Here is a 12,445-nt window from a genome sequence, read left to right on the forward strand (position 1 = left end):
AAATCTGTAACTTCCTCTTTGGGTAGAATTTGACTCTCAATTTCATTACTAGCTCCCTACAACCTGCCTTGTTGCTCAATTACATCAGAGGGATGGGAATTGGAATATAGTTCAAGAGTCAAGGATCATGAAAAGATTTGCCGGTGATTTTCAATGACTGAATTTGCTCTCGGCCAATCAGATCCAAGGATTTCAGTAGCTTACGTCAGTTGTCAGTGAGAATTTCTTTCATGAAATACTGCCTTAGAGTCAAGGATCATACCTTCTTTAGGGATTGAGGAACTTTGCATGGCCTCCGGGGCTTCCTTGAAGTTGAAATACTGTGCAAGTTCACTGGCAAGACACTTTGTACTCCATGCACCAAACCCAACTGTGGATTCCATTTCATTAAACTTGTCATAAAACCAGCTTGGAATAACGGTTAAAAGCTACTGATATCCTTCAGTCCGATTGGCTGATCGTGAATGTGTCATCGAAATCGTGCATTTATTATTATAATAAGTCTTTATAAAACATGACTCAAGACTAGGTTTGGAGCATATAGCTAAATCCTGCACTAGGGCTCAAGTACATGTAAATCTACTCGAAATGAACACAGGATCTTTAAGTTCTCAATCACACGATTCCTAAGCCTGAGAAATCTTTGATCAGAGTCTATGACTATGGAAAAGATGTGCACTGAATATATATTGAAACCCAAGTACTTATCGTTCAAAAGGTTAACCCAAGGAGACTGGGTGATGTCGCTACACTACAGTACAACACACGTTTTCCATAGACTCTAGTCCGCATTGTGGCTTCAGTCTTCAACGGGTCAAATAATCCCACGAAAGAGACAGTACAAGCTTGTAGGCTTGGATCCAAGATTCTGGGAAGTATGATTACACTTACAGAGGGTCTGTGGATAAAGACTACTACCACAACACAATGAATGGCAGCAGTGATTGTCCATGGTGAATTTACAGTTTATGTACATAAGGACTGACAGAGACCCTTTCACACACAAATCTTTTGTTACATTTGGAAATTGGGTCACACATTTAGGCCTTTGTAATTATTCTTATAAAATGACCCCACCTCCAACCCCCCTCCCCAAAAAAAAAAAAATATATATATATATGTAATAAAATGAATATATGAATGAATGAGCAAAAACGAAAATAAAAGAAAAGAAAAAAACACACAAAAAAGTTTTCAATGCATAAATAATGTGAGGAATTAGGACTACCAAGACTACTCATACTGGACAAATGTAGGCCTATGGAAATATTCCCACATCTCCCTCTCATTCACCCTGATAGCTTTTAATCCAATCTGAATTCAATCCGAGTTGCTCTTTAATTAGGATGCATTTTTTTTTCTCTTTGAAAACGTATTCCAAGAGGATAAAGGGATAATCCTTTCTCCACCATTATCAGATTCAATAGATTCCATATTGAAATGACAAAACAGCTTGAGAGGGAGAGAAAGGGGGAGGGGGATGGGTTAAGAGGGGATTAAGAAGGGAGGGGAGGGGTAAAGAGGGGATTAAGAAGGGAGGGATAGCAGGAAAGTTTTCAAACATACAACATAAAGCCAATTCTCTATGGTGTGCTAAAATCAGGAGACTTTTCCTTCAACCATGAACCCTAGCAGAAATGCTTCAGTAACTATCCCAAACTTCGCTTCAAGAGAGTGAAAGAAAGAGAGGGAGGGGGGTCGGAGGAACAGTTTGTGTTCTCAATTCACACTACACAAAAACATAAAACATACATGTATAGCCCTAAAGCTCATTTCTCTTAGGTGTGCTAAAAATAGGAAAAGTGGGAGGGGGGGGTGAAAACATTGGGTAGAGGCAAGAGCTTAATGTTCTCGATTCACACTACATAAAACATCTACATGTAGGTCTATACCATAATTCTCTGTGGTGCATAAAAATATCTATAAAGGCTACGACCAGAGACAGAGATACAACAGAGAGGGGAGAGAAAAGAAAGAGAGTGGTAGAAAGAAACAAAAGGGGGAGGGGGGAGGGGGGACGAGGAATCAGGAGAGTGCTAATGTTCTTAAAGTTTTCCTTCAGGAATGCTTCAATAGGAAGAAGGCCAAAGCAAAGAATGGAATCAGGCATGGACAAAAGGGATTGAGGCTTGAGTGATTGCTCAATGAGTTATTCATCAAAGAGAGAGGGAGAAAAAAATTGTTACCAGCACTGATTGAATGCATACACCTCTGCACCTGGAAAGAAGGGGGGCGATGCTGAGCGCTTAGTAGGTCCATGATACTACGCAGCACTATAATATGACGAGAGCCAAAGGTTGCGTGTGTTCGGAGGCAAGTTCAAGAAAGGGAAATGATATGATGGAATTGCACAGGAAATGTACGTGCCTTCTTATGAAGAAAAAAAAAAGGAATAGAAGGAAGTTCGTAAGGAAGAGAGAGAAAAGAGTTAGTAGGAGGAGAGAAGATAGATGCAGGGAAAGAGAGAATGAGGGAGAGAAAAGAGAGAATGAGGGTAATAAGAGAGAGGGAGAGATAAATAAAGAGCAGGAATAAGAAAAAATTAGAGAGATGAGGGCAGAAATTAGAGAGTGGGAAGGCTTGCTGAAATTCTTTAAAATAATTCAAAGAAATAAAGCAAAGAATGGAAAGACCAACATAAATTGTACAAAGATAATCTGGAAACAGTAATTTTCTTTTCATTTATGGAAAGGCCTACAAAAAATGTAAATATGAAAATGAAATATGACAAGTGATAATGGAATGTCACAGTACTTATTGGTGAAGAACAGGAAATATAAGTGAACATATTGATAATTAAATAAAGCAATGGAAGAGAGGAACATTGGTATTATAAAGAAAATATTAGTAAGAATGAAAGAACTTAAGAGTTAGATACAAATAAAGAGAATTCAATGAAATTGGAAGCAATGCCAGTCTAAATGAAAATGAATTAAAAAAGTAGCAGCTCTTATTACAAACATAATATTAACAGAAAAAAAAGTGAATTGTAGTTTCTCTTTGAAACAGCGCTTACCTTGGTATTTACTGCAACCAAATCCTGGGAAATATTATAATCACATCCAAACCAAATCCATTGTATGATTGGCAAACAGCACCACATATAAAGAAAATGATATAAACTTTAAATCCTGGTGAGAAGAGAATATCCAATTGGATCACAACCCTCCGGCAGCTCTGCAATCTCACCTTGAACCGATAAAATCACCAAATATATCAATGCAAAGACATACAAGATCACCGGGTTGAGAGTAAAGTTCCAGCGATGTGTTCCTGATCAGGTTTGCCTAGCGACTGACTGCCGAGCTCTAACCGATGCAGTATACTTCCCCTTCTTACTTCTGCTGGTACTACGAAGGCGAGGAATATCACATACGTGTGAGCGTACCAAGCATCGTGTATCAGCCCCCTATTTACCATGCAAGTATAGATTCCACTGCACGGAGTATGAAGGGAGCCAGTAGAGCTAGAGAGGTCTTATACCGAAGCACCGAGAGAGAGCGTTGAATAGCAATGAAAGGAGAGCGAGGGAGAGGGGGAGAGCATGTACTACGTCTGTACAGTTCGGCGGTTTGTTGGCTTTCTGTTGAAGGTTCACGCTGTTTGAGTGAAGTCTGCAGATTAGCTGGGGGAGCTGAGAGATGGTGCAGGGATAGTCTTCTGTTTCAGACCCCGTGATTTATAGTTCTCGGTGAGGACCTTGAGTCGGTCTCTTCACAAGGACTTATGTTTGTGGTTATTTTGCCATTACTTTAGCTATCATCTAATACCTTCATTTTGGTTTGGGGCCTTTTACCTCTGAAGTTGTTACCATAATGGTAAAGTGATCAGAAGCCATTTAGGAAACTGGCCCATACTTCATCCACAGCAACACCAACAAATATCCTGCACTGATTCTTTCATTGAAAATGAATTAATAATAACCCCAGTAGGCCTACGTGTACTACAGCAAACACAAATCACGTCAGAAGGTATAACTAGATTGGTAACCTACAAACATTACGACCTATCCTAATACCATGTGAAATTGGTAAGGATGAATATCTGATATTTCCATCAGCGCAACAATCTGAAAAGGAGAGGGAAACTCTATGGGGGGGAGGGGTTGTAGATGTAAAGTGAGGGAGGGGGGGTCGCAGAGGGGGCTGTCTCAGCGGGACACTCGAGATTGATGATAATGCAAAGTGGCAAACCCCCTCAGACTGTCTATTACGCTGCCCTGCATGGGGCGTTGCCATAAAAAGAGACCAAGCAGAGTGAATTTGAGTTAATGGGGAAAAAAATCCTTAAAAAAGGTTAAGTTGAGAGAAAAAGTGAATCTGTAAACGCAATCAGTACAGAGTTGTGAGTTCATCTAAAAACCTTTGCATAGCTTCATCTAAAACCCAATATTCTTCATACAAGAAGAACTTTTCTGTGAAAACTGATGTACTATATAAAAGTTCAAATGTTCTTTGGTACATCAATATTTTTCTGATTATTCCAATTTTTGGTTTAATGCCTATTTGGTATCATTCCATATGTTCCATATTCCAAAACCAATCTTAAAATAATGGTTGGTCTACTATCAGAATCTCTCTGGACTAACAATCATTTGGTCTAATTATCACTCTGTTTAATCCTTCTTTGTCTATTGTCTAATATCCACGCTCTAATTGCCACTTTCCACGTCACATATTCAAATTATACCCCTTTCATAAACCCAATTATGCGGACAATAGCCGCATAATTTGGTCGTAAAATTGGAGCAGGACCAGAGTTATCCGCATTATTTTGATGCTGCAATTATCCGCATAATAGCAGCATTGGGACCAGATTTTGACTTTATGAACGCATTTCCAAAGTAATGCGGATAATTGCCATGGTGTGGTCACGAGGTCACCCTTTTGCAACGCAACCCCATCGGAGTGGGTGTGTGCAGTTGCCATGACAATTATCCGCCTTTTTCAGGTCGGCCGCTCGTAAAAAATAGTGCGTATTATTTTCAGAGTTTGTGAATGCAATTTTTATTGAATTATCCGCATTACTCTTAGGCGGATAATTGGAGGAAGGGTTTATGAAAGGGGTATAAGATCTGATCAATTCATACAATGCCCACATAGTCTGAACCGACTCAAGCTTATCTAAATGATAATTAACAAATGGTCAATGATTAGACAATCAAGGGAAAATAGGCATCCACTGAACCCAGACAGACAAAACATAAATATGCTTTTCACACTGCATTTCCTAAACCCCATACTATCCTTAACCCCATACCATCTTTTTTTTATTCACACTGTCTTTCTTACCCCTATACTATCTGCTTAGCCAGAGTTAACACCTTAATCCCGGACTATCACACAGCTCATGAATATTGATGATTTATTTTACCATACAGAGCGTGATTAATGTGTGATTTCAACTTCTGTGATTGGCTAATGCCTAGCCCCACTTTTCCTTTAATAGCCAAGTTTTGTTTCACACTGCATCTCTTAATAGCACCAGCTAACCCTGCTTTTTTGCAGGGCCAGATAGTACCGTACTATTTACCATGCTAGCCCACTTTGCTCAAACGTAGTGTGAAAACGGGGTGGGCTAAGCTTAACCCCAGGAAATTGGTGGGGCTATACCGCCCCCCTTAGCCCCACCAATTTCCTGGGGTTAAGGCAAAAAAAAGTGCAGCGTGGAAAGCATTAGTTTATTATGAATAAGTATGAGACCAAGTGGCAAAAGACAATGTAATTGCTACTACAGCGATGTTTCCTACAACTAGTAATACTAACAACTGGCATCAGTATTACACAAAGAGTCATAAATATGAATGATATGACCTTGAGTGCTTCACACATCTGGTTTCAAACGTAGTGACATGAAAAAATGTTGTTACAATCAAGAAAATTTACTTCTTTTGGGAAGCCTTTACTGCAGCATCAGCAACTTCACCATCCCCAACGAAAGTCTGTTGAAAGTTGCAATATCATAACAGAAAACTTGCATAAACTGTAAGTATAATGGGCATTCATGCTTGAAGGTACTGCCTAGAAAACCCAAAACAGGGCAATTCATCTCAGCAAAAGAAATTTTCACGTCATCCCACCAATGAACCTGATCAATCATTTCGAATTCTTATAATGATTCAAAGATTTTTTTTCTGTATGTAACCTCCCTTTCCCCCTTTGTCTATCAGGTTCTTCGCTTTTCTATCTGCTCTTCATTGTCTAGGTTCTTTGCCCACCTCTCTGCTCCTCGTCAGGACGACGATGGCGATGGAGATTTTGTTTGAGAGGGACTCCTAATGACGACTCTACACTGTCATGGAAGAGGATTAGAAACGACAGGCCCAGCATGACAAATGCTGACTGACAAGTTCACAGAGCTCCGAAGAAGAGAAGAAAAAAAAAAGTTCCTCTTCGGTCTTCTGGCAGTGATGAATGCAGGTATCCAGCGTCTACCCCTGTAGCGGATCATTTATGAAAATGTATCTCCTCAGCTTCTATATGCCTCAATCTATCTGTGTCTCTCTCACGCTCTGCCTCTGTCCGTCTGTCATTCTCTGTCTTTCTATCTCTCTCTCTCCTTGGTTTCTAACCGCTTCAATCCATCTCAATCTCTCTTACTCCATGTCTCTACCTCTATCTCTGTCTTGCTGTCTTTATTTCTTGTCTCTCCATCAACTTACTTCTTTTTATTCTCTTCTCTCCTCCATCCATTTCTTTGTCTCTTCCAGTATCTGCCTGCCCCTCCTTTTTTTCCCTAACTTTTTCTTACAACATATTAAGGCTACCCCATCACTCTCCTCCTCCTCTTCCCCCTCCTCATCCCCTCTCCTCCTCTTTGCCTCTCTCTCTACCCATCACTTCTCCATCTTTCCTTGTCTATCCCCTCTCCCTCTCTCCATAATCCTAGTTAATACTACAGCATCAACACCGAACCCAAATGCAAAGTTACACGTCCTAGGCCGATAATGCAAAGCAGAGAAGGTTTGAATCTTCAAGCGAAGCAGTGTGCCATTCATTTTGACCTTCGCCAACAGGCTTTGGCTTCAAGCACTCGGTTCCAGCAGACTGGGCAGCTGCTGAATGGGAGTGGACATGTTGAATCCCCACAAATTATCTCCTCCTTCCATCATCTCCACCGTCTCCACGGAGACGGATGACACTTGAGGTCTTCAGACTCCACTGGGCAGCTTGACCAGATGGGTAGGGTTGAGTCTGCGGGTAGGGGTCTGTAGGAACCCTGGTGCCATGGGAGCGCCAGAGACGTCCATCCCTCCATTATCTATGGCCAAAACATGATTACTTTTAACCACAGAACCACATTTATAAAGACCATGATAAATCCTGTGGAGCCCTGTTTCACTTGAAGTAATAGGCCTACATGGTACGTCTGTAGATGCAGATGCGACTGAGGCTATGGGACATCCACCTTTCACCTACAAACTGTCTTTCTTAGGAGCTATTCAGAAGTCTATAGTGGGTCCTAGGGGGCTCCTTGAAGCAAGGCATATGCAAACATGTAGGCCTTCTTCTGAAGCTTACCATCATCCTTATGTTTTTCTAATATATCATTCAGATGTGCCAGACATGCATCTAGGTGAAACAGGGCAATACTTGACATATTCAGCCCATTAACAGCCTCACTAATTGTTGTGTACATTGCTGTATTGCTGAGCAAATTCTTTAATAATCACTGTGTAAATGCCCCTATTGTCTTTTGACTTGTCACAATGCAATAGTTAAGCAAACACAAGCCTGGCTAGGACTTGACATATACTTGATGAAGCTAAGACACAACTAAGCTTATCAACCAAATCTTCTTTCTAAACCTCCTGAGTGAGAATGACCCTTTGTATCACCGTAGCATCATTCAGATGGGGAGAAAGACACACTGGTTAAATGCAAGTCTTTGACAGGCACTTAATGCAGCAAGACAAAATAACATCTTCTTTCTACATCTCTTGAGTGTGAATGACCCACTATCTCACCCAGGCATCATTCAGACAGAGAGAGAGATGCATTGATTATGCAAACATGAAACCGTCTAAGTCTTTGACAGGCAATTGGTGCAACGAGACACATGTAAGCTCATCAACCCTCTCTTCTTTCTAAAGCTCTTAAGTGTGAATAACCCATAGTCTCTCCCCTGAGCATCATTCAGACTTGGACAAAGACGAATTGGTTATGCAAACATGGAACAGGTTCAGTCTCTGACAGGCACTTGATGCAGCGAGACACATCTTCAAGCTCTCTTGCAGCCTTATCAAGACAGCTCAGATAAAAGAGGAGATAAACGAGATTTGCCTATCCACGAAACAGGGATGACTGACAACCCGCATACTTGATAGTTCTAGTCTGCATCATCTAGGCACAAAAGCACAAGGAAAAAAAGGAGAAGAATCGATAACAAGAAAGCACATAAGGGGACCAGAATCAATAGCAGGGTCAAAGTTTTTCCATTCCCTACCACATTCCATCAGTATTCATTGACTAAAATATGATAATCTTCATGTGCTATCTGTGTAAATTTTACCCCTAAACATCTGCAAACCCACAACACTACTATAAATAAATATATGTCAACTTTTTAAACTTGCACAGATGCCAGACAAATATGGAGTAAGATACTAGATTTGAAAACCTAAAAACACACCCCACTATCCCTTAATTTCTGCCTTACAATGCCAAGAACATACTATTTTCCCTATCCTTTCTTTTTTTATCATAATATGTAGGCCTATATACCTAATGTGCCATAACCAGCAAAAAAGAAGACTAACATGTTTTGGGGTTTTTTCAGGCCATGGGTATATACAGCAGTAAACCTGAATCCCCCCCCCCCCCCCCGGAAATGGTAACAATTATACAATGAAAACGTAATCAGAATATCTAAATTAATATCATAAGTTAGGTAAAATTAGTGCCAAAGAAAACTGTAAATTGGTTAAATATGATAAATACATACATACAGAAATCTTTAAAAAAAGTTTGAACTCAATGCGCAATATATGAAAGGGCATATTACAGAAGTCATCCATATCTATCTCTGGAATATTCCGCAGTTAATTTTCTCGCAGAAAGAGAAATATTTACTGCTGTAACCTAGCTTCTTCTCACCTGTAACTTAAGCCATTCACAACCCTGATAATGGCTTCAAAACATCAGCTCTTATCGTAAGCATGACGGATGAAAACAGAACACAAAATTAGAACCATCATGAGAGTGGAGTACAGTACATGGATGGGAAGGGCAAAGGTGCTGTCCATCCTCTCATTTTCTAAAATCTGAACTTGGTTGGTTTTGAAATAGGGGTGAAGAAATTTTAAATCTCTGTTTTTTTAATGGAGGTGGGGAAAAGGTGTTGCTGCTCCTCTTATTTTATAACAAGTGGAATGCCTCTGGCTGTCTCACCTGTGTCATGCAATTCAATATAGCAGCAGTGCTGACTTTGAAAACGACTATCAAATAATTATTCACAAAAACACCATTCATATAATGATACAATATTACATTCATTGACATTTGACCTTGATCATGTGACCTAAAACTTGTCAGTGATATTTGATTACCCCTATATCCACATTTTATACACTATATCTGTAAACTTTGAAAGTTATGACAGCAATCAAATAATTACCTCTAGAATGGTCAAAGTTCATTGACCTTACATGACCTTTGACCTTGATCATGTGACCTGCAACTCGCACAGGATGTTCAGTGATACTTGATTACTCTTATGTCCAAGTTTCATGAATTAGGGGACCGTTTCATCAACATTTTTGTCCGACAAGTTGTCAGATCTGACATCTTTCCTTGATTCTGATTGGCTGAGAGGCATTGTTACTATAGTAACTGTCAGATAAAATGGGACTTGTCGGATAAAACGTCCGACAAGTCCTTTCACGAAACGCTCCCCAGATCCATAAACTTTCAGTTATGATGGTAATTCAACAAATACCCCCAATTTGGCCAAAGTTCATTGACCTTAAATGACCTTTGACCTTGGTCATGTGACCTGAGACTTGCACAGGATCTTCAGTGATACTTGATTACTATTATGTCCAAGTTAAATGAATCACATCCATAAACATTCAAAGTTATGATGGTAATTCAACAAATACCCCCAATTTGGCCAAAGTTCATTGACCTTAAACGACCTTTGACCTTGGTCATGTGACACGAGACTTGCACAGGATCTTTAGTGATACTTGATTACTATTATGTCCAAGTTTCATGAATCAGATCCATAAACTTTCAAAGTTATGATGGTAATTCAACAAATACCCCCAATTTGGCCAAAGTTCATTGACCTTAAATGACCTTTGACCTTGGTCATGTGACCTGAGACTTGCACAGGATCTTAAGTGATACTTGATTATTATTATGTCCAAGTTTCATGAATCAGATCCATAAACTATCAAAGTTATGATGGTAATTATATAGATACCCCCAATTTTGCCAAAGTTCATTGACCCTAAATGACCTTTGACCTTGGTCGTGTGACCCGATACTAGGGCAGAATGTTCAGTAATACTTAATTGACCTTATGGCCAATTTTCATGAACTAGGTCCATATACTTTTTAAGTTATGCTGTCATTTAAAAAACTTAACCTTCGGTTAAGATTTGGTGTTGATGCTGCCGCCGATGTTGGAAAAGCGGCGCCTATAGTCTCACTCTGCTATGCAGGTGAGACAAAAAGTCTTTTCTCATGGGGCGGAGTCATTTTATATCTATTTTGGGGGTGGGGAGAGGGTGTTGCCACCCTTCTATAATTCTTAAAAATTTATACTGCTGCTTTGAATGGTAAAGGACCCACAATTTAAAATCCAACTCATTTTGGGGGTGGGGAGAGGGTGTTGCCACCCTTCTATAATTCTTAAAAATTTATACTGCTCCTTTGAATGGTAAAGGACCTACAATTTAAAATCCAACTCATTTGGGGGTGGGGAGAGGGTGTTGCCACCCTTCTATAATTCTTAAAATTTATACTGCTCCTTTGAATAGTAAAGGACCCACAATTTAAAATCCAACTCATTTGGGGGTGGGGAGAGGGTGTTGCCACCCTTCTATAATTCTTAAAAATTTATACTGCTCCTTTGAATGGTAAAGGACCCACAATTTAAAATCCAACTCATTTTGGGGGTGGGGAGAGGGTGTTGCCACCCTTCTATAATTCTTAAAAATTTATACTGCTCATTTGAATGGTAAAGGACCCACAATTTAAAATTCAACTCATTTTGGGGGTGGGGAGAGGGTGTTGCCACCCTTCTATAATTCTTAAAAATTTATACTGCTGCCTTGAATGGTAAAGGACCCACAATTTAAAATCCAACTCATAGACTGTCCCCTCCTTTTGAAAAATCTTCAGCTTGCCAAAAGAGGCATAATAAAATGTAATTTTGGAAGAATTCACATTAACTGAATTGAACAGGCCTACATAACTGCATATTGGTGTATACCCAATCAAGCAACCTTTTTTTTAAATAATTTTTTGAGGCACCCCCCCCCCCCCCTGTGCAGGTAAATATTTTTCTTCACTAGAACTGTGCATGTCCAATTAACTGTATGGATGGTTCAAAATAAAAACATGTTTTGTTTTAGAAGGTGGTTGTATTTTGCAATTCTACATGAACAACATTTATTTTGATAAAGCTCATGACCAAAACAAAAATATAATTCCATATTTCTTTATTATATTTTTTTCCAACTTTGGCTGGAAAAAAAGACATTTGTTTTAAACCTGAATAGGGCATGCCTAAGAAAAATATCGAACACTACCTGGACAAGCACAAAATTCAATATCAAATATCAAATCAAGTTTTGTCGTCTTTTTAGTTTCCCACTTGAGCTGTACTATAAAAAGAGCACTTGCCCTAAAACTATTGAAATTTTAGGCCTGTTCAATACTTGATATTTTGGTTTTTCATCAGGTTGATTCTTTTACTCATTTTTTTTAACATTATATTTTTCACCCCGCCCCCCACCCTTCCAGAAAAAAAGTGAATTGCAAATGCCGGACAATAATATTTAATTTCTTAGATTTCATTTGCAGTTTTAGTCAATTGGGGAAAAATCAACTGAGTTGTGTCCAGTCCTAATGTAATATACATGTACTGTGTGAGTAAAAAAACTTGACACCTCAAAAATCCCCAACTTAGGAAAAGATATATGTCATGAACGCATAATCATGATTATACGGCAGGAAATAGTATTTTTTCCCAAATAATTTGATCGCATATTTAGGTGGTATGTTTTAACATTTGGATAATCAGTAGGCATTCTTTGCAGTGATGTTAATTTTGATTTGCGCCATTTAAGTAAGGCGTGACTACAATTGATAAATCCAGATGACAATTATGTCATAATCCTACATGAGTTAGTGAAATGAAATGAACTTATACTATAAAGTGTTCATTAAAAAATGTAAATTATTGAAAGGGTGTTTAGAAATGGATTTTAATGCAA

General features: G+C 39.1%; 1 protein-coding gene across 3 annotated transcripts in view; it reads right to left on the bottom strand.

Annotated features, from left to right (window-relative positions):
• LOC121425896 (growth factor receptor-bound protein 14-like) overlaps window positions 1–12,445 on the bottom strand; it is a 60,708-nt gene that overhangs the window by 38,039 nt on the left and 10,224 nt on the right. The window contains exon 1 of one of the 3 annotated variants that reach the window (XM_041621988.1): window positions 3,190–3,595. The exons of 1 other annotated variant lie outside the window; for it this stretch is intronic. The gene's annotated coding sequence lies outside the window, so the exon portion shown is untranslated. Of the gene's footprint in view, window positions 1–3,016; window positions 3,596–12,445 lie in introns of those variants that run through there. One more of the 3 variants, XM_041621987.1, reaches the window with a different exon arrangement.

Source organism: Lytechinus variegatus, chromosome 13 (assembly GCF_018143015.1).
Source record: "Lytechinus variegatus isolate NC3 chromosome 13, Lvar_3.0, whole genome shotgun sequence".
Classification (NCBI taxonomy): Eukaryota; Metazoa; Echinodermata; class Echinoidea; order Temnopleuroida; family Toxopneustidae; genus Lytechinus; species Lytechinus variegatus.